The 22850-nt window shown below is 40.5% G+C and overlaps 1 protein-coding gene across 3 annotated transcripts in view; it reads right to left on the bottom strand.

The window, feature by feature from the left end:
• ADAM10 (ADAM metallopeptidase domain 10) overlaps positions 1-22850 on the bottom strand; it is a 141035-nt gene that overhangs the window by 103276 nt on the left and 14909 nt on the right. The window lies entirely within an intron of this gene.

Raw genomic sequence — 22850 nt, 5'->3', positions numbered from 1 at the left:
ACTCAAATCAGTCTTAGATGATATTAAGGAATTCCTACCATCCAAAGAAGAAAGACCTATAATATATAAAGCTTTGGATATAGCCCTCAGGAAAAAAGCATTGTATTCATAGGGGTAAAATTAGCCACAGATAAGTAGAGGATGCTCTGGAGTTCACTTGTTAAAGCATAAAGGCAATCATCCAAAGAATTTAATTGATTCCAAGTAGCTTAACTGTATAACAAAATAGTCTGTGTTTAAAGAAGACAAAAATTAAACACACAAAAAAAGTAAAAATCAGAATGCTCAACATCTTACCATAAACTACCATGCATATTAAAAAAAAAAAATCAGAAAAATATATATTTTCCAACCATAACTAAGGAAAAAATCAGACATTAGAAACACAAATTAGCCGGGACCGGTTTGGCTCAATGGATAGAGCGTCGGCTTGGGGACTGAGGGGTCCCGGGTTCGATTCCGGTCAAGGGCATGTGCCTTGGTTGCGGGCATATCCCCAGTGGGGGGTGTGCAAGAGGCAGCTGATAGATGACTCTCTCTCATCGATGTTTCTAGCTCTCTATCTCTCTCCCTTCCTCTCTGTACAAAATCAATAAAATATATTTTAAAAAAAAGAAAAAAGGGGGGAAAAAGAAACACAAATTACAGATAATGGAATTAGCATTCAAAGAGGTTAAAATGGCTATTATAAATATATTCCATGCTTTACTTTTTTTAAACATATTTTATTGATTTGTTTACAGAGAGGAAGGGAGAGAGACAGAGAGTTAGAAACATCGATGAGAGAGAATCATCGATTAGCTGCCTCTTGCCCCACTGAGGATGTGCCCGCAACCAAGGTACATGCCCTTGACTGGAATCGAACCTGGGACCTTTCAGTCCTCAAGCCGACGACGCTCTATCCATTGAGCCAAACAGGTTTCGGCAATATGTTCCATGTTTTAAAGAACATACAAAAAAAGGAACATGTTGGAGGGAGAGGGAAAGATAAAACTATAAAACTAGAGATCCAAAAAACTCAATAGATCCTAAGAAGAATAAATATAAAAGTAAACCACACAGTGGCAAATCATAAATTAATGGCTTTAAATCAGCTGTGGGTGGTTTAGAAAAAGACACATTATATATGGAAGGACAAAAGTACAAATGACAGCAAAACTCTATGTACACCAGAAGACAATATAACAACATTTTTAGTATAAGAAAAATTCTCAATCCTAAGTTTCCATATCCAGTAGAAATATCTTTCACAAATGAGGATGGAGGGGTGGGGGGTGGGAAGAATAAGCCCTTTTGTAGACAACAAAGCTAACAATTCATTGCTAGACCTGCATTACAAGTAATGTTAAAGTAAGCTTTTTTATGCAGAATGAATGAAACCAGAAGACAATCTGTGTTCACACAAAGACTAGTGCTAGAATTGATAAATATATGAGAAAAAGAAATTTCTTCTCTCATTGTTCAATCTCTTAAAAAGTTAATGACTATATTTTTAAAATTTTATTTATTTATTTATTCCCAGAGAGGAAGGAAGCAGGAGAGATAAAAACATCAATGAAAAGAGAATCACTGATGGGCTGCCTCCTGGACAGCCCACAATGGGGACTGAACATGCAACCCAGGCATGTGCCCTGACTGGGAATCAAACTGTGACCTTCTGGTTCTAGGTCAATGCTCAACCACTTGACCCATGCCAGCCAGGCTACATTTTAAAAAGTGTATTGTGACATTTATGTCATGTATACAATAAAAATTTATGATAATAGAAGCAAAATAGAGACTAGGAGAAATGAAAGTATAATTATACTATAAATTAGTAGTTTACAATATTAGTTGAAGGCATACAGTAAGTTATAGATGTGTATTATATAGCCCAGGAACAACCTCTAAAAAAGTATATCAAACAAGTATATCAGATAAGCCAATTGCAGAGATAAAATAGAATCATTTTACAAAATAAATTCATCAGAGAAAAACCAAGATGGTGGCATAGGAAAACACCTGAACTTGCTGCCTCGCACAACCACTTCAAAACTACAACTAAAAGACAAAACAGGTATCATCCAGAACCACAGGAAGGCTGGCTGAGTGGAAATTATACAACTAGAAGAAAAGAGAAAAGCACACTGAGGCTCAGAGGAGGTACAGAGGTGCACAAGTGAAGTGCAGAGGTACAGAGGCATGTGCATGGAAAGGGCTGTTAACTGAGTCCACTGTTGTCTTTTTCAATCAAAGAGACACAAGCACCCAACTGCTCTGAACTCAGGTTCCAGAAGAGACTCTGGGGACCCAGACTCATACCAGGGGCATTGGGCAGAACTCGAGGGCTGCTTTCTTAGAGGTGCTTGCACTGATCATTGTTCCTGCACAGTGCCACAGGACCCAAAGACCCAAGAACCTTGGGTCTGACGGTCAGCCATTGCTGTCTGCTCCACTCTGGGGGTGTGGATAGTGTGGGAAGAGTATGGACAAAATTCATATACCTATGGATGAGGATAGTGGGGGAAGGGGTAAGCACTAGAGGGGGTTTAAAATATCTTTTTTGTTTGTTAAATTATCTCTACTCTTTATAGTCATTTTTAAAATATTTATCTTGCCGTAACTGGTTTGGCTCAGTGGATAGAGCATCGGCCTGTGGACTGAAAGGTCCCGGGTCAAGGGCATGTACCTTGGTTGTGGGCACATCCCCAGAAGGGGGTGTGCAAGAGGCAGCTGATTGATGATTCTCTCTCATCGATGTTTCTAACTCTCTATCCCCCTCTCTTCCTCTCTGTAAAAAAATCAGTAAAATATATTTTAAAAATATATTTATCTTTGTCTCTTTCACATTACAGGTTTTCCTCAAATATCTGACATATCTTTGTAGTCAATAAATATTTTTATTTTTAAACAGGCTGGCTTTTTAAAATTGATTTCAGAGAGGTAGAGAGAGGAATAAAAAGATAGAAACATCATGTTGAGGACCACTGATTTGCTGCCACCTGCTCAACCCACACTGGGAATCAAGCCCATAACCTGGGCACATGTCCTGGCCGGTAATTAAACCTTGACCTCCCGGTTCATAGGCCAATGCTTAAACACTGAACCACACCAGCCGGGCTCAATAAATATTTTTAAATGATGTAATATAAAACTAAATGTAAAGTCTGTGTAAAAGGGTGTAGGCAGGAGCCTATAAGTATTCAAATATGAAATATTTAGTGTAGGTTGTCACACCAGCTGCTCTAGTCTGGAAAACTAGTTCAACTTTCTTTTCAGAACTCCCTGACCTTGTCTGTAGCCCAGTACTTCAAAGCCTATATGTTATATATTCTTTACATGCTAAAGACAGGTATGCAGAGGTCTGACCACGCCACATATAGACTTACAGTTGCACAAATCTATTCCTTTTTTATTTCTACACTAGAGGCTTAGCGTATTAAATTTATGCATGGGGAGGGGTGTCCCTCAACCCAGCATGCACCCTCTCCAATCCAGGACCCCTCAGGGGTTCTATGGGTACTCCCTTATAGGTAATTGTTTTTCTCTTGCTGCTTTTAATATTCTTTGTTTTAATTATGATGTGCCTTGGTGTGGTCCTCTTTGGATTCCTTTTGTTTGGGGTTCTGTGCACTTCCTGGACTTGTAAGTCTATTTCTTTCACCAGGTAGACGTTTTCTGTCATCATTTCTTCATTTAGGTTTTCAATATCTTGCTCTCTCTCTTCTTCTGGCACCCCCATAATTCTGATGTTGGTATGCTTAAAGTTGTCCCAGAGGCTTCTTACACTATCTTCATATTTTTAGATTCTTTATTATTTTTATTTTGGTTGGGTGTTTACTGCTTCTTCATATTTCAGATCTTTGGTTTGATTCGTGAGGTCCTCTAATTGCTGCTGTGTCTCTGTATAATATATTTTATTTCAGTCAGTTGTATGTTTAATTTCAAGTTGGTCCTTTTTCATATCCTCGAGGATTTTGTTGAATCTATTGGCCTTTTCTAGGAAATTCTTGAAAACTTTATAACCATGGTTTTGAACTTAGCATCGTTTATTTTCCTCCATTTCTTTAGTTTGTGATCTATTTCTTTGTCTCCGCATTTTTGCTACTTCCCTGAGATGGTAGGGTGGCTTTGTGTCCTAGGTGTCCTATATGGGCCAGTGGGTTGGCCTCCCAGTTATCTGAGGTGGATACTCTTGGTGCATCCCTTTGTGCACTGGGTGCACAGCCTTGTTGTAGTTAAGTTTTGATTGTTGTTGGTGTCACTGGGAGGAATTAACCTCCAGGCCAATTGGCTATGAGAACCTGCTGTGTCTATAATGAAAGAACTTCTAACACTGGAGACACACTTATAGGGCAGGACTTGCTTCAGAGGGGCTTTGGTGCTCACTGAGTTTGCCTCTGGAATGTGTCACTTATGGATGTGAGTAGTTGAAATCTGACCACTAGATACACTAGCTTCTGGATCTCTAATGGTGTCTTGGTCAGCTACTGTCTGAAGCCACCCAATAGGAGTTACAGCGAGAACTACAATTTTGTCCTCTTTGCTTGGGGTTTGGAGGTTTTAGAGCTGTCTGACCAGAGCTGAAGTTTGTTTGGTTCTATTTCTCCTTCAATTTCAAATGATAGTTTTGCTGGATAGAGTAGCCTTAATTGTAGGTCCTTGCTTTTCATCACTTTGATTATTACACACCAATCCCTTCTAACCTAAAATGTTCCTATTGAGTAACCAAGATGGTGGTGTAAGTACATACAGTACTCGCATCCTTCCACAACTACATCAAAATTGCAACTAAAGTACAGAAAAACCATCATTCAGAACTATATGAAATACAGTTGAATGGAAGTCCTCAACCAGAGAATTAAAAAAAAAAGCACACTGAAACTGGCAAGAGTGGAGGTGCAAAACAAACTGGTCCAAGACCCATACGAGTCACCTTTTTTAATTGGGAGGGATATCTAGGCTGAAGAGGTTTCCTGTGAGGAACAAGAGGTTCCAGCCCCACATCAAACCCTTTAACCAGGGTGGGTTCCAGTACTGGGAAGAGAAGTCCTGTAATTTTAAGCTATAAAAAACAGCCGAGTGACTCAAAGGCTACTAGAGAACCAGACAGTTCCCCTTAAAGGACCAGTGCAGAGATTTACTCAGGTAACTCCCTCTGAGTTCCAGTTCTAGGACAGCAACCTGAAAAGATCCAGGGACATATGAGGGGAAACTAAATTGTCTGGCATCAGGGAAAAAACTCAGGGGCAGCTTTCTCCCAGACAAAAGGGTTGACAGAGGTCATTGTTCCTTCTGAATACTGAAACCTCTCCCACCACACAGGTGAGTAGCAGGTATCTACATCAACCTGGCTCACACTGTTTGCCCTGCCCTGTTAATTTGAAGACCTTACCCCACCCAAGCTGTTTGCAGTGGTTTTTCCATATAAATGGCCTGTCTTGGTTCAGTCTTTAGATTTTCCTAAAATTCCTCAAATAAGCAGAATCTGACCTCAACACATCCCATACCTATCAATAAGCAGTCCCAGGCCAGGCACTACAGCAGCCTGCCTTGGTTCACAGTTTGGCCTCTCCTGGGCACCTCCAAGCCCAACTCAAGTAGCAGCCATTTGCAAATCGCTCTGTAGCTTATGCTGGGTGGCCCCAGACAAGGTACCAGATGTGGCTGACTTTGCACCTTACAGGAGGCCCCAGAACAAGTACGTCCTATGGATAGCTTTAGATCACACCAGATTATAACTCTACACATCCACAAGTAACACACTCAAGGGGCAGACTCGGTGAGCACCAAAGCCCCACTAAAGCAAGTCCTGTTCCATAGGGGTGCCTCCTGCACAGCAGCTCTTCTGCTGTAATCACAGCAGGTCCTCACAGCCAACTGGTCTGGGGGCCAATCCCACCCAGTGATGCCAACAGCTATCAAGGCTCAACTACAAACTGAGCACATAGCCCACATAGGGATGCACCTGAGTGCCCAACTCAGGTGACTGGGGAGGCTGAGCCACTGGGCCCTACAGGACACCTACTATATAAGGCCATTCCACCAATTCCAGGAAACATAACAGCTCTACTAATATATAGAAACAAACATAGGGAAACAGCCAAAATGCAGAGGCAAGGAAACATGTCACAAATGAAAGAAAAGAAGAAAGCTCCAGGAAAAGAACTAAATGAATTGGAAACAAGGAAACTACTAGGTAAGAGTTCAAAACAATGATTATAAAGTTACTCAAGAAACTTAATGAGAGCTTCAAGGGACTTAGTGAGAATTTCAAGGGTCTTAGTGAGAACACCAAAAATATGAAAAGGACCACTCAGAAATTAAGGATACACTAACTGAAATGAAGAATAATTTACAGGGAATCAACAAGAGAATAGAGGACACCAAGATTCAAATCAACAATTCAAACAGCAAACAAACGAAAGAAATCATTACAGAAAACTTCCCCTACCTAGTAAAAGAAATAGACATACAAGTCCAGGAAGCACAGAAAATCCCAAACAAGATGCACCCAAAGAGACTCACACTGACTATCATAATTAAAATGTCAAAGGTTAAAGACAAAAAGAGTATCTTAATAGCAGCAAGAGAAAAGCAGTTAGTCAGTCACCTACAAGGGAGCACCATGTGACTGTCAGCTGATTTCTTAAAAGAAACTATGCAAGCCAGAAGGAATGGCAACAAATATTCAAAGTGATGAAAAGCAAAAACCTGCAATTAAGATTACTCCACACAGCAAAGCTATCATTTAGAATTGAAGGTCAGATACAAAAGCTTCCCAGACAAGAAAAAACTAAAGGAGTTCATCACCACCAAACCAGAATTACAGGAAATATTTAAGGGAGAAGGAGGAGAAAGAGAGGAAAGGGAAGGGTGAGAGGGAGGTGGAGAAGAGAGAGGTGGAGAAGAGGGAGGAGGAAAGAATAGGATGACAAAAGAGAACAAGAAGGAGAGGGGGAAAAGAAAAAAAAGATTAAGAATATGAATAATAAGATTGCAATAAATACATATCTATTAACAACTGAACCTTGCTGAAACCAGTTTGGCTCAATGGATATAGTGTCGGCTTGGGGACTGAAGGGTCCCGGGTTCGATTCCGGTCAAGGGCATGTACCTTGGCTGCAGGCATATCCCCAGTAGGGGGTGTGCAAGAAGCAGCTGATCGATGACTCTCTCTCATCGATGTTTCTAACTCTCTATCTCTCTCCTTTCCTCTTTGTAAAAAATCAATAAAATATTTTTTTTTAATTGAACCTAAAAATAAAAATAAATGAAAAAGGGATCTAGCCGAAGCCGGTTTGGCTCAGTGGTAGAGCGTCGGTCTGTGGACTGAAAGGTCCCGGGTTCGATTCTGGTCAAGGGCATGTACATTGGTTGTGGGCACATCCCCAGTAGGGGGTGTGCAAGAGACAGCTGGTCGATGTTTCTCTCATTAATGTTTCTAGCTCTCTAGCTCTCTCCCTTCCTCTCTGTAAAAAATCAATAAAATATATTTTTTTAAAAAAAGAAAAAGAAAAGAAAGAAAAAGAAAATGGGATCTAATAAACAAAATAAACTGGTGAATAAAATAGAAACATAGGCATGGAAACATGAATCAGAATGACAAATCTCAGAGGGACAGGGGAGGGGCAGTAAGAGATTAACCAAAGAACTTACATGTATACATGCATTACCTATTGACACAAACATTCATCACTACCAAACCAGTATTATATGAAATGCTGAAAGGTATTCTTTAAAAAGAAGAAGGAAAAAAAAAAAAAGATAAAAATTATGATCAACAAACATATATATATTAACAAGTGTGGGAAAAGGACTCGTCACAAGCACATTAGCCTCCAGCACTTCCACTGAAAGCCTACAACCCAATCGCTCCTGTATGGCTCCAGGCCCGTGAGCCACCATCACTCTTCTTGAGCCCAGGTGAGTGCCTGCAAGAGAGATTTTTGTGGGCTGGCCCTTAATTAGAATATCTGGGATTCCAGCAGTCTCCTGTTTCACCTGGCACATGGAATCCCTGAAGATTTTCGCAGCCAGATGTTATATGAACTCCTCTTCCCAGCACTTGTTCTAGGCTAGGGAGCCAGTATGGGATTGAGACCCATGCTCCTTGGCGGGAGGGACCTCTGCAGCTGAAATAAACCTCCAGATTCTCAATCCCTACATGTAAGTACAGTGCCAGACCTTTTCTTGTCTCTGCCCTTCCTACCAGTCTCAATGTGGCTTCTTCTGTATATCCTTAATCCTTAGTTGTAACACTTCAGTTCAGCTAGTCTTCAGATGGTTATCCAGGTTCACTGTTCTATAATTTTGCTGTAATTTTGATATGATCCTGGGAAGAGATGAGTGTAACTTCCACCTTTCCACTGGGACCTCTCCTTTCTCCATAAATTTTAAAAGGTAGAAATCATAGTGTATGTTTTCTGACTATAATGCCACTAAGTCAGAGGTATTTGAAAATATCCTCAAACATTAGGAACTTAATACACTTCTAAACAAACCATAAAGAAATCAAAAGGAAAATCAGAGTCCTGGCTGGTGTGGTTCACTTGGTTAAAATATTGTCCTGTATGCCAAAAGGTGGTGGGTTAAATTCCCAGCAGGAGATAACTGATCCACGTTTCTCTTTCATATTAACTAGATGCCTAGTGCACGAAATTCATGCATGGGGTATGTGTGTGTGTCCCTCAGCCCAGCCTGCACCCTCTTCAAGCTGGGACCACTCAAGGAAGTCCAACTGCCTGATAGCCCCTAACCACTTCTGCCTGCCAGCCTGATCACTCCCTAACCACTCCCCTGCCAGCCTGATTGATGCCTAACTGCCCTCCTCTGCCAGCCTGGTCATCACTAACTGCCCTCCCCTGCCAGCCTGGTCACCTCCAACTGTCTCCCTGCAGCCCAGTCATCCCTAACTGCCTTCCCTTGCCACCCTGGTCGCCCCCAACTGCCCTCCCCTGTAGACCTGGTCCCTCCCAACTGCCCTGATCACCCACAATTGCCCTCCCCTGCTGACCATCTTGTGGCGGCCATCTTGTGTGTTGGGGTGATGGTCAATATGCATATTACCTTTTTACTGTTTAAAATGTGTCTCTTTCCCTCTTTCAGCCTCTCCCTTCCTCTCTCTAAAAATCAATAAAAAAATAAATAAAAATATATCAAAAAGGAAAATCTGAAAGTGTTTTGAATTGACTACAATGAGCATGAGGGAACTTTATAGATTGATGTAATTGTTCTATATTATGATTATGATAGTGGTTATATGACTATACCCATTTCTCAAAATTAATTGTTGAATTTTAATTTATTGAATTCAAACCTCAATAAAGCTAGCTAAATTTTTTTTAACTGTTGAGTCAACATTTTGAGAGTATTGAGTATTTTACTTTTTCTTTACTTTTCCTTAACTTACAAAACTTTTCAAAATAAAAGTCCAAAATAAAAAACAATTCTAAGCATTCCAACTTGTCCTCTCTTTCAGTAAAATAAATTAAATCAACAGTCTACTTTGCTCCAAGAATTAAACATCCTGTAATGACTCATTATTCATAAATAACTATAGCTTTGTTAATAGGACATATGTAGTATGAGATGAAAAAAATTAAAAAAATAAATGACAACCAGTGGTCACAGGTACAAAAAGAAAAACATTTAGAGAAACCAAGCATCAAGAAAAAACATCACTTGAGACAGTGACAATTATACCATTTCAAGAACTTCTTAGCAGTATTAAAGGTCCCAACTCTACTAAACTAAAAAGTTAAAAAAAACCTGGGATCCATACCACATGTTCAAATAACAAATTCACTCATTATATATTCCCATTGAGAGTGGGAATTTGTTTCTTAATGTTTCAGCCCTTACCCAATTAAATATTTTTCTATGTACAGCATTTTGTGTTTTCCTGACACCTTACTACCCAAACTCTGAGAAATGAGTTATATGGGCATATCCTGGGAAACTATTGGCAATGCAGAATCTTGGGCTCCTTCCCCTCCAATCTACTGATCCTCCAAAGTGACTCAGGCTCTACCCAGACCCACCTGATTCCCAGAGTGATATGTATACACATTCAAGTTGGAGAAGCTCTGCAAGTTTTCTGTTTACAGCACATGTGTCAAACACAAGGCCCACAGGCCAAATCCGTCCCGCCAGGCCTTGCAATGTGGCCCGCACCGCGCTGTCATCACTGCACTCGGCTGCGTTTCCATCACAATGACAGTTTATGACTGTTCAGTAAACCATTCGGCCCGCGATTTAGGCTGGATTTTAGATTTTGGCCCCTTCTCTGATTGAGTTCGACACCCCTAGTTTACAGAAATTCCTTCACTTTTACCATTTCCTTCTTTTTCTACATGCTTGCTTTACTCTAAGGTTTTAACAGCATGTTAACAGGGCTAGTTACCACTGGTGCTACCATTTAAACAAAAAAATACCTTAATTGTCACAGGTAATGTACTAATTAGAAAAAGTTCCCAAATAATATATAACTGAGATAGGCAAACTATTACCCATCAGCCTATTTCAGCTGGCCAACTGTTTCTGTACCATAGCTATCTGCTCATTCATTTACATATTTTCTATCACCGCTTTCATACTAAAATGTCAGAATCGAATGGGCAGAGCACTGCAAAATAGGTATAAATCTTCAGGAAAGCACTTAAGCATTTAGTTTCATTAGAATTGACTGATTATAACCCATCTTTTTCTCCTCTGCAACAGCTCTAACCTATGATCCATTTTCTGTTGTAGGGGATTCATGAGCCCCTTGATTTTGCATACAAATTTCTAAGAATATTCTTTGTTTTGTGTGTGTGTGTGTGTATGTGTGTGTGTGTGCACGCGCGTGTCTAGCACTTTGTTGATTCTGCTTTCTATATTTAAATAGTTTGTTCATCTATTGGTATTTATAACTCTATCTTTTTTTAACCTACTACACTAATCACCAACTACGCTGAATAACTATAAATGAGGACTTTTTCACTTTGTTCCTAACTTTAATAAGAATATATTTAGTTTTTCACCATATAACACATTCATTGTATTATGTTAAGGTTGTTTCTTCCCATTTCAATCTTAGAAATCTAATATTTTAAAATTCACATAAAATCTGACTAAAAGACATTTATTTTTGTTTTAAAAAGCTTCACATCTCTAAATTAAAAATTAAAAATCCCAAATGACATATGCCTTTTTTTAAATGTATTCCCTTATTTTTTTTTCAAATGTACACTGACAGCTTGTTATGTATAAAAAACATCCTGACTCAATAAACTTTTTTAAGAATTAAATGATGCTTATAAATTGGATGTAATAACTTTATTAAGCACATTCTACCTGCCAACCCCAATATTCTACATTTTCATTTAATCTATCCTAAAGTAAGAACTATCAATCCATTTTAAAGAAAACCAAGCACATAGAGCAAATAGGAGGCAATACTAAGGAGATTATTTTGGTTTCAAAACTCTGTGGTTTTGCTAAAATAATTCTATTACCCTTATCATAAGCAAGGTAAGTCACCATTCACACTTTTGATGTGACTACAAAAAGCTGAAAAGGAAAAAATTGTCAAACATAGCATTTGGCAGGGGCCTTTCAAAAACTGAACTGACATCTACTTAAAATGTGGAAAAACATGTAAAGAAATACCAAAGAATGTACTTTTTATGGATCAAAAATATATGAATGTATGCAAACCCTTGATTTCCACAGCTAGTAACTAAAATTGGCTCAGTTTACTCTACAGGAATCCATGCCAATCTCCAAACCTTGTACTACTTAGCTCAGTCAGACACCACACAACTGCCTGTTCTCACATGCAGAGTCTGGACCTACTCAACTAAGATTTGTTCTTATACTCTAGCAACCAGTCAAAAAGTCAAAAAATAGGGATAGAATTCAACTCTATCATCAAATCTCTCTGGTACAGTTAAATATCCTCAACTCCATCTGAACAGAGCTTGACCTCTGATCTACTCACCTTTATATCAATCTCCTTGTTACAGATCTTCCTGATTTCCTAGTTCGAAGCTGCACACATGTCTACTCTAATTACTAATCAACTATTCAATTCCTAATGTTGTTACTTGCTAGACTCTCCCAGGTTCTATCAATCCAAAAATACATATGCCCTAACACTAACAATACCATTGCTTCTACAATATCAAAGTAGTACCAAACACAAATAGGAATACAAGATTTTATGTTTCCTGCAAATCCTACAAAAGAAAGTTGACCCAGAATCCTTAGATTTTTTTCATAAATTCTAAAGCATTCTCCATTATAATACCCAATTCTCATACAATATTCTCCTACTTGAAGTAATATTCCATTACTTGACAATAATACTGAAATCTCTATCACTTTTTTTAAATAAATCTTTATTGTTCAGATTATTACAAATGTGATCCTCTTCCCCCCCTCAATTGCTCCCCTTCACCTGGTTCCCACCCCACCCTCTGTCCTTTCCCCATCCCCCATTGTCCTCATCCATAGGTGCACAGTTTTTGTTCAGTCTCTTCCCGCACTCCCACTCCCCTTTTCCCTGAGAATCGTCAGTCCACTCCCCTTCCATACCTCTGATTCTATTATATTTACCAGTTAATATTGTTCATCAGATTTTTACAATAAATTCCCTTGGTTTTTAGATTCAATTGTTGATAGCTACATATTTGTTGATCATAATTTTTATCTTTATCTTCTTTCTCTTCCTAAATAACCTCCTTCAGCAATTCATATAATTCTGGTTTGGTGGTGATGAACTCTTTTAGCTTTTTTTTATTTGTGAAGCTCTTTATCTGTCCTTTAATTCTGAGTGATAGCTTTGCTGGGTAGATTATTTTTGGCTGTAGGTTCTTGCTATTCATCACCTTGAATATTTCTTGCCATTCCCGTCTGGCCTGCATGGTTTCTGTTGAGAAATCAGCTGACAATCTTATGGGTGCTCCTTTATAGGTCACTACCTGCTTTTCTCTTGCTGCTTTTAATATTCTCTGTCTTTTGCTCTTGGAATTTTAATTATGATATGTCTTGGTGTGGTCCTCCTTGGATTCCTTTTGTTTGGGGTTCTGCAGACTTCCTGGACTTGTAAGTCTATTTCTTTCCCCAGGTGGGGGAAGTTTTCTGTCACTATTTCTTTCAATATTCTTTCTGTATCTTGCTCTCTCTCTTCTGGAATCCCCATAATTCTGATGTTGGTTCGCTTGAAATTGTCCCAGAGGTTTCTTACACTATCTTCAACTTTCTGGATTCTCTTATCTTCTCCCTTCTGCAGAGGAGTGTCCTCTGGCTCTTTTTGTTCTAAATCTTTGTCTTGATTCTTGCAATCTTCCAGTCTGTTTTTAGGACTTTGTATAATATTTTTTATTTCAATGTTTTCTTCATTTCTTGTTGATCCCTTATTATTTCTAGTTGCTCCCTTTTCATATCCTCATAGGTCTCATTTATTTTATCGGCCTTTTTTAAGATATTGTTGAATATCCTTATAACTGTAGTTTTGAACTCAATGTCCAATCTTTTCTATTCCTCCATCTCCTTCCTTTGTGTCCTTCTTCTTGTCTGCATTTTAGTTGTTTCCCTGATTTGATGGAATAGCTTTGTGTGCTAGGTGTTCTGGTAGAGCCCAGTAGCACAGCCTTCCCAGTTACCTGCAGTGGACAGTCTTGGTGTAGCCCTTTGTGGGCTGTGTGTGCAGTCTTGTTGTTAAGCCTTGCTTATTGTTGGTATCACTGGGAAGCGTTGATCTCCAAGCCAATTGGCTGTGAGGATCAGCAGTGTCTCAGCTAGGAGGGTTTCCATACTCTGCTTGAATAGGGCGGGGTCTCGGGGTGGCGCAGACAATCTTTGGTTCCCTGTCAGTCTCGCCTCAGAAAAGTTCTGTTCGTGGAGAGTTTTGGAAGATTGGTTGCAGGCGCGAGCGCACCTCTTTGGTAAAGGCGCAGACAAGCTTTGGATTCCTGCAAGTCCCTCCTTAGAGAAAGCCAGCCTCTGGGAGAGCTTCTGTGCTCAGCCACAGGTAGGGCGGAGTCTCGGGTTGGTGCAGACAAACTTTGTTTTCCCTTCAGCTCCTCCCCAAGTCCCGCAGTAATGGCCTCTGGCTTCACACACCTCCAAGAGATCTCTGCCCACTGCCTGACAGTCTGGCCTCTCCCTGTCTGGGGCCATTTATCAGAGCAATAGGGTGATTCTGTTTTCCTCTCGGACAAGAAAGCCAGCCGCGTTAGCTGTTCGCCCTCTCCGCGCCAGGAGTAAGCCAGTAGCGAACTCAGCCCGGCCCGCCCTCTCTGCGTGCAGGGAGTAAGCCAGCAGCAATCTCGGTCCAGCCCTTCCTCTCCGCACCGGGATTAAGCCAGCGCCTTTTCGCGCACACAGTTCTCCGTACCTTCACAGTTCCTGAGGTTCAGCGTGCCTTCTCTCTCCTTCCCAGATGGCAGAGCCTCCTCTCAGCCAGCCGTCTGGCACTTCAGGGCAATGCCTCCCCTGTTTTTCAGTTCTAAATTCAAATTTGTTGTGGTAGGCTGCATTCAGGTGTCTACCCTATGCCGCCATCTTGGGTTCTTTTTCCTCTATCACTTTTATCTTAAGATAATTAAGACTAGTTAGGTGTCTCCAGAAGCCAGTAGTATATACCATAATACCCAAAAAATTTCATGCGAAAAACATCAACACAGCTCTGCCCCTCCAATGCCACCTTTGTACCAGAAATACAGGGGGGAAAATCTTTCATAATTGTCTGAAAGATGCATACTGGCAAAACTTCAGCAAGCGAACGTCTGCTCAATTCAAAATCCATGTCTACGGTGATGTTTCTGATTAGAGGAGCCTAGTTCAGAACACCAGTTTACATGTCAGGGTCCTAGTTGCAAATGGAAAGCTGGAAATCAGAACTAGGGAGATTGAATTCATAAGGCTGAAAATGGGCCAAACACAGCAAAGTTCAGAAGGTTCTGGAGAGTCAAAAACCATGGCAAATAATCCCTCTTTGCTTCCAATCTTGCCCCTTATAATCTATTTGTCATACAGCAGCCAGAGTAATGTTCAAGTAAAGTCATATTGTGTCACTACTCTGCTCAAAACTTTTCAAGCGTTTCCCAATTCCTAAAATCCTAACCATGGCTTACAAGGCCGAACATGATCCTTAACAGGGACTCCATTCCCCCATTCAACTCTATTATCCCTCACCTTATCTTCCACCACTTTTCCCTTATTGTGTGCTACGCCCATATTACCTTCCTTATTGTCCCTCTACCTAGAACATCCTCCCCAAAGCAAGGTAAGCTGCTACACTTATTCAATTTCTAGTCAATTCAATTTCTAGTCAATATCTAGTCAATTTCTTCAAAGCTTACTCTGATCACTCTATCTAAAACCATATTGTCCCAAACATTCTCATTCAATATCCTGCTTTAACTTTCTTCAAATTATTTTTCAATTACATATATCCCTCCACCACTAAAATATGTTTCAGGAGAACAAGGATGTTGTTTTGTTCAATGATGTACCTCAGTACCTACAACAGTCAGAAAGCATGCGCAATAAATATTTGCTGTAAGAATTGATGAATCCACCCCAATGTTTCTTTGAAAATTTCCATTTTCATTTGTATTTATTAAAAAAAACTAATGAGAGCCATAAATGAATCATCAGAAAATATGTGATCCTATGATACCCAAGAAGTATCAGAATTTCTAACAGGCCAAGCAAGCATTTGCAAAGTCCAATTGATTAAAAATAAAATTATTATAGATTTATTTACTAGATATGTTTTTAAAAATCTTCTACTAATGCTATGAGTACATTTCAGATATTTATTTTCGCAATTATTCATGCAACTTTCATAACCATTTTGCATGACTTTCCAGTTATAACTTTCATATCCCTATAGCAACTAAGTTTTTCAATAACCATGGAAGTATATGGTCAACATTTTAGTTTATGTTCCAACCATTTAGCAAGCATTTCATTTATTTATAAGTGGAACTAAACATCATTAGAATCCCACTTTTGTCACTTATTAGTTAAATCATCTCGCACAATTTACTTATTTATTTATGCCTCTGTTTTCCCATATGAGAAATAACAATACCTGTCTGTACCAAATAATGTTGTTATATAAAATAAATTAATAAACAATTTAGAATAGTGGTAGTACATAAGAAAAATTCTGCAAATTAGGGCTAAATTAATTAATCTATTATCTCATTTAATCCTTGTAATAACCATATAGAGCAAGTATAATTAATTTCAAAATCAGGCACAGAGAAGTTAAGTGACCCACCAAAAACTACAAAAGTACCTTTTAGCTCTAACATTCTACAATTCTAAATTTACTCCAAAATAAAAATGGGTTTTTAAAAGTTTCATCTTAACATCATAGTAAATTTTATTGGATACTGGAGGCCCAGTGCACAAATGTGTGCACAGGTGGGGTCCAGCTGGCCCATCCAGATGGAGGGCCATCAAGTCAAGTCAATGGGGGTAGGGGCTGTGGGAGGTTGGCTGGCCAGCCCCACCCGATTGGGGTATTGGAGACTGACCAGAGGGGGGACAACAGGGGGGAGAGGGGCTGCAGATGATTGACCAACTGGAAGGGGGGGCAATCAGAACCCAGACTAGGCTGGTTGGCTGCCACAGTGCACGTCATAGCCACTGGTGGTTTCACTGGGCTTTTATATATAAACTAGAGGCCCAGTGCATGAAATTCATTCGTGCACAGGGTAGGAGAGGTGTCCCTTGGCCCAACCTGAATCCTCTCCAATTTGGGACCCCTCGAGGGATGTGTGACTTCCCACTGGGTAGGATTGGGTCTAAACGGGCAGCCGACATCATCTCACAATCCAGGACTGCTGGCTCCCAATTGCTCACCTGCCTTCCTTCCTGATTGCCCCTAACTGCTTCTCCTGCCAGCCTGAGCACCCCCTAACCACTCCCCTGCCAGCCTGATTGCCCCTAACTGCCCTCCCCTGCAGGCCTGGTCACCCCCAACTATTCTCCCCTGCAGGCCTGGTTCTCCCCAACTGCCCTTTCCTGCAGGCCCGATTTCCCACAACATCCCCTCTGCCAGCCTGGTCACCCCTAACTGCCCTCCCCTGCAGGCTGGATCACCCCAAACTACCTTCCCTTGCAAGCCTGGCCCCTCCAAACTGCCCTCTCCTGCTGGCCATCTTGTGGTGGCCATCTTGTGTCTACTTGGGGGCAGCCATCTTGTGTGTTGGAGTGACGGCCAATTTGTATATTACTCTTTTATTAGATAGGCTTATTATACAATAGACTAAAGGCCTGGTGTATGGAATTTGTGCACGGGGGCAAAGGGTGTCCCTTAGCCCAGCCTGAAACCTCTCCAATCTAGGACCTCTCAAGGGATATCTGACTGCCCTCTCACAATCCAGGACTGCTGGCTCTCAACCGCTCGCCTGCCTGCCTGAATGCCCTAACTGCTTCTACCTGCCATCCTGATCACCCCCTAATCACTCCCCTGCCAGCCTGATTGATGCCAAACTGCTACTCTACCAGCCTGATTGCCCCTAACTGCCCTCTCCTGCTGGCCCAGTCCGCCCTGTCCTCCCTTGCAGGCCTGGTTGCCTCCAACTGCCCTCTCCTGCTGGCCCAGTCACCCCTAACTGCCCTATCCTGCCAGCCTAGTCACCCGCAACAGCTCTTCCCTGCAGGCCTGGTTGCCCCTGTCTTCCCCTGCTGTCAGTCAACCCTAACTTCCCTCCCATGCCAGCCTAGTTGCCCCTAACTGCCCTCCCCTACAGACCTTGCCCCTCCCAGCTACCTTCCCCTGCAGGCCTAGTCTCCCCCAGCTACCCTCCCCTGCAGGCCTAGTCTCCCCCAACTGCCCTCCCCTACAGGCCTGGTCACCCCTAACTGCCCTCCCTACAGGCCTGGTCCCACCAAGTGCCCTCCCATGCAGCATGGTCACCTTAACTGCCCTTCTCCCTCCTAACGTCCCTCTTCTGCTGGCCTTATCCCTCCCAATTCTCTCCCCTGCAGGCCTGGTCAACCCTAACTGCCATCCTCTGTAGGCCTGATCACCCCCAACTGTCCTCCCTTGCAGGCCTAGTCCCAACTGCCCTCCCCTGCTGGCCTGATGGCCCACAACTGGCCATCTTGTGGCAGCCATGTGTGCCCACATGGGGCAGCCATTTTGTGTTGGAGTGGTCAATTTGCATATTGCTTTTATTAGCAAGGATATCATAAATATGGTATCCCATGCCTAGCCAGTGTGGTTCAGTGGTTGAGCATCAACCTATGGATCAGGAAGTCATAGTTCAATTCCCTATCAGGGAACATACCTGGGTTGCTGGCTCAATCCCCAGTAGGGAAGGGCATGTAGGAGGCAGCCAATCAATGATTCTCTCTCATCACTGATGTTTCTATCCCTCTCCCTCACCCTTCCTATCTAAAATAAAACATTTTTTAAAAATTTTAATATATGGTGTCCCAAAAAATATATACATACTTTTAACAGCTGACAGAGCAATTGATGTTTCTTTCTTTTCAGATTTAACCCACTGGAGTTAATAATTATTCAAAATGTGTATACATTTTTGGGGACACCCTACACTAAGCCACTGAATGGGGTTTTACTAATTTTTTATTTTGTTATTATGTGCTTTACTGAGATACAATTTACATAATATAAAATGTATCACTTTAACCAATTTAATATATATAATTTTCCAGTAGATGATTTTAAACAAGTAGTTTTGAACAGGATTATACTATTGCTACACTGAGAAGAGACTGGGAGAACAAGAAAACATAGAGAACAGTTAGCATTTTTTATAATAAAGTGAGGTGGATGCTGGCTGTGTCAATCAGGGCAGTTAGTAATGGTGCTCGTGAAAATAAACCAAAATCTTCATATACTTTGAAGGAAGAACAAACAGGATTTGCATGGTGTGAGAGAAAGACAGGAATCAAGAATAACTCCAGCCGAAACTGGTTTGGCTCAGTAAATAGAGCATCGGCCTGCGGACTGAAAGGTCCCAGGTTCGATTCCGGTCAAGGGTATGTACCTTGGTTGCGGGTGGGGGATGTGCAAGACGCAACTGATCAATGATTCTCTCTCATCGATGTTTTTAATTCTATCCCTCTCTCTTTCTCTCTATAAAAAAAATCAATAAAATATATATATATTTTTTTTAAACAAAAAGAATAACTCCAAGTTTTTATTAAAAAAAAAAAAAAAAAAAAAAAAAAAACAGAGCTCCCACTTACTGATATGGGGAAGACTATAGAACAAAAGGCAGGGTTAGATAAGGGAATCAGGGGTTTGTTTTGGACATGGTAAGTTTGAAATGCCCACTAGGCATCTAACTAAAGATTCAGCTGGGATACAAGAATCTGGAATTCAAGGGCTAGAGATAAAAATATGGGGATCAACTCCATATTAGGGGTTATTTAAAACAATTAATAAGTTAAATACAGGCACAGAAACTACCTTTCCAAAAATCTGTTGCCATTTAAATTAACATATGATTTGTGTTTCATAACATAGACTATTTTCTTTCTCTAATTTGTTTATTTACATGAAGTAGGTTTGTGTGGAAAGAAATATAGCCTACACATTTAGAAATAAAAATAAAACAACAATCAGGGGGGAACAAATTCATGTTCTGATGCTGAATATAGAGCTGGAGTCTATCACCCATGCAGGGCAAAATGAATGACATGGAAGGACCTAAAGAACAGTAACTCCTTTTATCCCTTCTAATAAAGAATAGAATACCCACTGGAGACATTCTCACATTAAGGTTTTAACAATGGACTAATAGATCTGTTACCTGACGATGATGAAAACAAAATACATTTAACCTAGAGCAGGGGTCGGCCAACCCCAGCTCATGAGCCACATGCGGCTATTTGACCCCTTGAGTGTGGCTCTTCCACAAAATATCATGTGCAGGCACGCACGTACAGTACAACTGAAACTTGGTGGCCCATGCGCAGAAGTTGGTTTTTGGCCTGGGTGAGTCTATTTTTTAAGAAGTGGCATTAGAACACTCAAGGGGCCTAAGAGCCAAATATGGCTTGTGAGTTGTGGTTTTCCGACCACTGACCTAGAGTACACCATGATGTTAGTAATCTGACATAAGTGAGAAATGACAGCTTCCACTGAGAAAAATTTCTAGATAACTGAAGTTTATCTATGTGCCAAATATCTTTCCATTTGAAACAGTATTGATTTTTCCCCCTACTTTATCACCTTCTTGAGCTAGGCTCATCCTTATTAACATCTTAATCCTAAGAGGTCATACTGATGTGATAACCTCAATAATATTATATATATTACTAGAGGCCCAGTGCATGACATGGTTGGGGAGGGCTGTTCCGCAGCCCGCTGCGCCCTTTAGCAATCTGGGAGCCCTCAGGGGATGTCCGGGGGAGTGGGCCTAAGCTGCAGTCAGATATCCTTAGCGCTGCCTCAGAGGCAGGAGAGGCTCCCGCCGCCACTACCACTGTGCTCACCAGCTGTCAGCCTGGCTTGTAGCTGAGGAGCACTCCTTCTGTGGGAGCACACTGACCACCAGGGGGGCAGCTCCTGCGTTGAGCTTCTGCCCCAACAGTCATTCCAACCATTGGGTGTTAACAGTCGCTTAAGACTTTTATATACATAGAAGATTGTGCCATGGCCCTCAGTCCGAAAGCCCTGCAATCACCCTGCAGAAGGAGACCCTGCTCTTTGGGGCAATCCATCGCAGAGCCCCCCCAACCGATTGCCCCGCGGGCCAGTAGCCTGAGCCTCCCTCTGTGAGGCAACTGTGGGGTGATGGCAACCAATCACACTACGCCCGCCTTGGCTGGCCTGGTGCCAGTGCGTGTTATAGCTTCATCCTGCGATGTGGTTATTTGGCCAGTTATTCCTCCTTCCTCACTATTACTTTGTTATACCTATACATAATGCATACCAATAGCATTTACATTCTGGTCCTTAGTTGTAGTTGCCAGAAATCTGGCCTTCACAGAGCAAACAACAAATTTACATTATACCTAGCACTTAGAAACTTCATGGACTATTTAAACATCACCAAATTTAAAAGAGAAAATAATCTTCTTGTTTATATAAGACAATGTCCTTAACTTTATGAGATACATACTAAACTAAAATATTAAGGGTACAACTTACTTGCAAATGGTTGGGGGTGGGGGGTGTTGAGCATAATAGAGAAAGCAAATATGGCAAAAGAAAACCATTAACAAATTCAAATGAAAGGTGTACAAATGTTAGTTGAACTATAGATACTGCTAATCTTTTAGAAAGTGTAATAGTGTATATCAAGCAAATGTCTATGTGTAAAACTAGTAGAATAATAACTGCATTGTACCGAAACCTGTTTGGCTCAGTGGATAGAGCGTCGGCCTCCAGAATGAAAGGTCTCAGGTTCGATTCTGGTCAAGGGCATGTACCTTGGTTGCAGGCACATCCCCAGTAGGGGTTGTGCAAGAGGCAGCTGATCGATGATTCTCTCTCACGGATGTTTCTCTCTATCCCTCTCTCTTCCTCTCTGTAAAAAATCAATAAAATATATTTTAAAAATAATAATAATAATAACAGCATTGGATCTATAAGATAAAGAAAAATTTAAAATTTTAGAAGAAAAACCGGGGGGAGGGGAGTAATGCAATACCAAAAAATCACCTACATAAAATCACCAGCAGGTGTAAGAAGTAGAAAAAAATGTAACCTAAGAGAAGCTTAGATTTCTCCCTTTTTACAACTAGTTGTCCCTCAGTATCCATAGGGGATTGGTTCCAAGACTCGACAAAAAAAAAAAAAAAAAAAAAAAAAAAAAAAAAAAATCCACAGATGTTATATAAAATGCACATTATTTGCATATAATGTATATTTGCATAGAAGCTACAGAAGGGAATGGCTACACATCACTTCATTTGCATGGATTCAGCATAGTGCTCAGTACATGGCAAATTCAAGTTTTAAAACTTAAGATTTTTCCCCCTGAATATTTTCAATCTGCAGCTGGTTGAATTCGCAGATGCTAAATCTACAGGTATACAGGGCCAACCATATTTTTATTTCCAGTAATTTTTCGAAGTCACCATTTACTAACGATAATCTGCCTTAAAAGAACATTATTTTTCCTGATTACAAAAGTGATTAAAGATATATACCTTACACCTCACCATCCAGAAAGTTAGTAACTATGCTCAATATTTAAAAAATAAATGAATATGTAAATTTACCTATTACCAAACTGAAATATTGTGCATAAATGTTTTACTAGTATAAGGTACTTTCCCCACTTGATTATAAACATTTTTCTAATGTCAAAAAACAAAAAATAGCTTGTAAGAAATTGACTAACCAAAAGTCAAATTGCTCAAATACTATCAGTACAAAGAACCTAATTATGCTCTTGGTAAAATTATCCAATATTTCATACAATGACAGAATGTGGCAATCTCATTATACTTTTTAAAGCATGAGATATGGCCGAAACCGGTTTGGCTCAGTGATAAGAGCATCAGCCTGCTGACTGAAAGGTCCCAGGTTCAATTCTGGTCAAGGGCATGTACCTTGGTTGTGGGTACATCCCCGGTGGGGGGTATGCAGGAGGCAGCTGATCGATGATTCTCTCTCATCAATGTTTCTAACTCTCTATCCCTCTCTCTTCCTCTCTGTAAAAAAATCAATATATTAAAAAATAAAAATAAAAATAAAATAAAAAAATAAAGCATGAGATATGTTTCTAGAAGGTAGTATAGTGTTTAAGAGCCTGAATTCTGGAGCAAGCTGACTATTTTCAAATCCTGGCTTCCCCAATTAATAGCTATATAACTTTTCTGACCTTGACTAAGTTATCGTCCCTGAATATGCTCCCTTATTTGTAAAATAAGTATAA

The sequence above is a fragment of the Pipistrellus kuhlii genome, unplaced genomic scaffold (genome assembly GCF_014108245.1).
Source record: "Pipistrellus kuhlii isolate mPipKuh1 unplaced genomic scaffold, mPipKuh1.p scaffold_m20_p_1, whole genome shotgun sequence".
Taxonomy (NCBI): Eukaryota; Metazoa; Chordata; class Mammalia; order Chiroptera; family Vespertilionidae; genus Pipistrellus; species Pipistrellus kuhlii.
Note: the sequence above shows the minus strand (reverse complement) of the source record. Positions and strands in the feature narration are given on the sequence as shown.